This window comes from Octopus bimaculoides, chromosome 8 (assembly GCF_001194135.2).
Source record: "Octopus bimaculoides isolate UCB-OBI-ISO-001 chromosome 8, ASM119413v2, whole genome shotgun sequence".
NCBI classification, from domain to species: Eukaryota; Metazoa; Mollusca; class Cephalopoda; order Octopoda; family Octopodidae; genus Octopus; species Octopus bimaculoides.
This window is the reverse complement of record NC_068988.1, coordinates 73,190,854-73,195,978: the sequence shown is the minus strand read 5'-3', so window position 1 is coordinate 73,195,978 and position 5,125 is coordinate 73,190,854.

The following is a 5,125-nucleotide window of genomic DNA, read 5'->3' as shown; positions in this document are numbered from 1 at the left end:
AGCTTCTGCTTATTCCTGTCTGAAGTATCGTCCGATACTTCAGACTTATCGTCCGATGAATTTACTTTGTTGACATTCTTCATCGACAGAATTTTTATTCCTTTCAACCTTTCAGTCAAGTCCGCCTTTCTTCCAGTAACATACTGTCCATATAATCTTAAATATTTCTTTAACTCAGGCACAGTAAGTACTTCGATAGCTGAATCATCAAGCTGCTTTATATCCATGATAAGACGTAAAACAATAACAATGGCGTGGGTAGCCTCCGGAAGTTTAATTATCTACATGGAGCGCCGCCTAGCCAAGGGAGATAACCTACTTATAGGAAAGCCCTATACTTATTTACTTAAACACCTTGGTTGTTGCAGTAACCATTTTGTCACTTTTTTTTCCCAGGTATGATGTATCTAAGATTACGTGTTCCAATGCATATCTTTTATAGTTTACTTCATACAGTAATAGTTTATTCGTCAAAAGATATGTACCACTAATTTAGATGCCAACATTCCATTACAATAATAGTTACCACATTTAGTGTTATAACTACAGCCGTGGTAGAAGGATAGTTGTTACGGTTATACTTTAGTTACTTGGTAGTATAGTTACTACAGCCTCAATTTATGATAGAGCTCGTATACACTCTCAACTTATAAGAAATTACAGACAAATTTCCCTTAAATCATATCCCCTCGTCTTAAATATGATGGATAGATTTGACGATATAATTTCTGATTGTAAAAAGAAAGACAGAATGGCCATGGCAAGAACGCCTTAGTTGCTAAAGTTGTTTCGATAAACTGTTGTAGTTAAGATACTGCAGACGTAATTCAGTGCCAATAATGGGTTTCTAACAATAATTTAGTGCAAACCTCATTTGGTTTTCACCGTACTTATAATTTAGCACAGTCCTCATTTCTTTAACTGCTACCTTATCTTATCTGTGCAAGCTCTAAGGAAATTTTAATCTCAGATTTCTTGATTCGAAATAATTTAGAAATTCTATTACTTCTAAAAGTTTTACAGCCGTTGTACTCTTGTTTCTGCCGTGTTTGCTTTTCGTAATTAATATAGTTTTATAGTATTTTCGGTGTGATTTTATTATTATAGTAGTTTGGATGGATAAATTTGATATAGTTGTTTGGGTAGGTTTAGTAGTAATTCTGTAGGTGAATATTCACAATTAAAACAGAAGTTTCCCATTAAATTTAGTAACTTCATATTATGTGGTATTTAGCTAAGTTTAGTGTGTTAAACCCAATAAATTTATGTACTATATCTAATTAGCAGCTGTTTTTGCACAGTTAATGTTTAGTATCATATAATAGTCGTTGACGAACATTAACGGAGAACTATAGATGGAAGACCTATTCTGGTGACCCGAATCGTCAAGTTATTTCCACTTTCTGATTTTTCTAATCCAACGAAGACAAGAAATGCCTTTAGTTTGAGCAGGTTTTTCAATCAGCGGTGGAGGAGAAAGAGGAGCTCAACTTTGAGTAAGCCAATGGTCATAGTCATTCCAGCCGTAAACACACTTTTTTCAAACAATGTACATCTAGAGTGGCATTGTTCAATGAGATATGAGAAAGATTTGATTACTATTTCTAAGTCACAGGATGGTCGCAGACGAAGCCCTTTTCTTGTCAGGGTTAACCGATCGGGACTGATCTTAGGTAAACAACAGTCCTGCTGGAATCAATTAATCAAACGAGGAAGCTGTAGTTATAACCTACTAGAAATAGAAAATATTCCATGGATAGTCAGTGTTCTATTGAACAAAGTGAAGCGTCTCCTGGATCATTGAAATATAATAGTTAGAAAAGCTATCTGAAATTTGAAAATATTATTGTCCTTTTTATGCTGTTGAAAATACCTCTCTTTCTTTGGATATTTTTTGTGTATATTGTATAAAAATTTATTAGGACTTTGTTATTTGAGCGAATACTGTGAATTTCATTTCATTCAGATCGGGATATAGTTTCAGTTCGCAGAACATTGACTTTTATGAAGGGCGAAGACGGGACCGGAAGCGAGGGAGGAAATGACGTCATGTCAAGAAGCATGTAATTGTTACATTTGCTATATTTCTGGGGCGAATGGTTGTGTGAAGGGAATTCAGAGGATCAGTAGATTCTGGACAGAGGTTGGGTAGCATAAACATTTAGGTTCGTGCAACAAGTTTTTCTGATCTTGGTGGAGAGTAGTTTTCCTCTCTGTTTGGAGTTCGTCATAAAGTAAGAGCAATTTTTGCTGTGTCATTTACAGTTCTCTTTCATATTATAGGTTCTTTCTCAGTGACCCTCCTCACATTTTTATAGTATTCTTTCCATTGAGTTTTTTTTTTTTTTTTTGAAGAAGTATTGTTATCCCCTTCAGCTTTTGTCTGGTTCCAGTGGAAGGGGTGATGGCGTAATTTCGTTTTGACTCGAATTCTATAAACATACTTCTCGGTAATTTCCGTGAGCACGGGTGGTGCTCCTATGAGGAGTTAGTTTGTAATTGTTAGATTCTAGCTGTTGTTGCTGCGGGTGACACCACTTATTTTCACAAGTTATGGCTTGCCCTTGTTAAAATAGGGACAGGACAATTGCAATTGCCTACTTACGAGTTGCGTCTGGTATAGCCCTAGAACTGACAAATTCCATGAATTGTTGTTGCTTTTGTTCTTTTGGATTTTCTGTGCGGAAAGTAATTGGATGAGTTTTGCTTCCAATTATGAAACAGTTGAGTTTTCAACCTTGGATGCTGAGTTTCAAGATTTTCCTTTCAGCACTCTCTATAGGACCCAGTTCTAGTATTATTTTGTGGTCTTGCAACTAGATGTGAAGTATGTCCATGTTGATTGTCCCCAAATTACATATTGCCAAATGATATCTGTGCTTACTACTTATCCATATTGTGTTACAAAAGTTAACTACTAGCCAGAGATCAACACCATCACTGGTGTCATTTGTGTTTCTCCTTTACTCCTCAAATATTGTGGAACCGGCTTATGGCATATGTGCCGCACTATTTGGGTTTGGACTTTTACTCTTCCTCTATTTAAAAAATAACACATATAGTACCATATTCTCTCTCTCCTAATGAAAGACATTTCACTTAAAATATTTGCTATGGGGGAAATGCTTAGCGGTATTTCAAGTGCCATTACGTTCTGAAATCAAAGCTAATAGGCCAGATATTGCTTACCAAGAAAATAATTGCCTCCTAATCAACATACCAGTCCCAACAGATGACAATGTATCTCTGAAAGAAATGGAGAAACTATTAAAAAAACAAAGATCTGGAAATAGCAGTAACTCGAATGTGTGGCCTGAAGACAAAAATAATCTTTATAACAATAGGTGCACTAGGTATGGTTAAAAAATATACAAATACCTAACCAAAACATCAAGACTTACAACTATATATATATATATATATATATATATATATAATACAGAAAATTGCACTGCTAGGCACCACACATGTCCTATGTAAAGCACTTTCAATATAGTAAAAATAACAACACTAAAACAAACCACAGTATATACCCAAGGCACACAGACCTGTGCTCAGCAGTGCAGTGGGAGCATGTATTAAAAATAAAATTACTGAATAATAATAATAATGATGATGATGATGATGATTTTGTAAGAAATTTTGTGGTAAGGGGTCAGTTGATTACATCAACTCCAGAACTTAACTAATACTAATTCCATCGATTTTGAAAGGATGAAAGGCAAAGTCAACCTCAGCAGAATTTGAGCTCATATAAAGATTAAGGAACCGCCACTAAGCATTTTGTCTGGTGTGCTAACAAATCTACCAGCTTGCCACCTTAGTGTTTCAAATTTTGGCACAAGGCCAGTAATTTTTAAGGGGAGGAGTACAGTCAATTACTTGATTGGTGCTTAATTTTATCAACTTGAAAAGATGAAGGACAAAGTCAACCTCTGGGATGTGAACTCAGAATGTAAAATGCTACTAAGCATCTTGAGTAATACTGACAGCTTGCCACCTGTCCCACGACAATAATAATTATTATTTATTAGCCACAATGGCTCAAAATGCACACAAATATAGCATTAAATTGTAGGATTTATGAAACTATATTGCAAAGGACAAAGTTGTTTCAAATGAAAGAAGGGTAGGAAAGTGGTATTGTGAACATTTAAAAATTTGATAATACACAATATAAAATAAGTTAAAAACATAATTGGAACCAAGTATAATTTAAAAAATAAAAGCACAAATTGGTTGGACTATCTTCATTTAGGTGAGAATCTACTGCTTAACTCAGGACTGAGTAGTCCATGAATCTACTACATATCAGCTATGTGGTATGACGTCAGTGTCTGGGGAGGCTGACCGGAAGGGGAAAAAGGGCAGAGGGAGCCTCGATCGGGATTCGTGCCCTTTTCGAACGTGACCCCACCCCCCGCAATCCTAACGCCACCAAGACGGCCTATGGCGCCCATCCCCAACACGACACCAACCCCGTCCATCACATAGTCGATCACAATCACCCGTAGCCTCAGCGCCGCGCTCGGTAACGCTATCTCCAGACTGGAGCTGCCCCCGATGCGGTGCTGAAAGGGGTGAACTTGGCCCTGAGATGGGGACTGCGCTCGATCGAGATCCAGACGGATTCAGCCACCGTGGTCGGCTGGGTAGGAACAGTAATTACCAGCGAGAAGAGAGTCCGGATGAAAGGTGCCGCAGAGATGTTGGTGAAACGCCGCCTAGGAATTCTGGGAGAGCTGATCGCCGAGTTCGGACTGAAGCTGAACGTGGTTTTCGTGCCTTCGGAAAGAAACAGGGCGGATGCACTGACCAGGGTGAAAAGGGCGTGGCTGGAGGAACCGGAGGAAACAAGGAAAGGGATAGCGGCAGCGTGTCGACTGGGTGACTCCGAACTGAAGGAGCTACATGCTATGCACCACTTGGGGGTGGATAGGACCCTGTATCTGGCGAAAATGGTTGATGCTGACGTCACTAGGAGAAATGTCAAGAAAGTGGTCGCGAAATGTAACAGATGCCAGTCCATTGACCCTGCCCTGGGTGGGCACGAGCAGGGGAACCTCTCAGTAGAGCGCAACTGGAGGAGACTGGCTGTGGATGTGACGCATTACCGTCAGGAAAT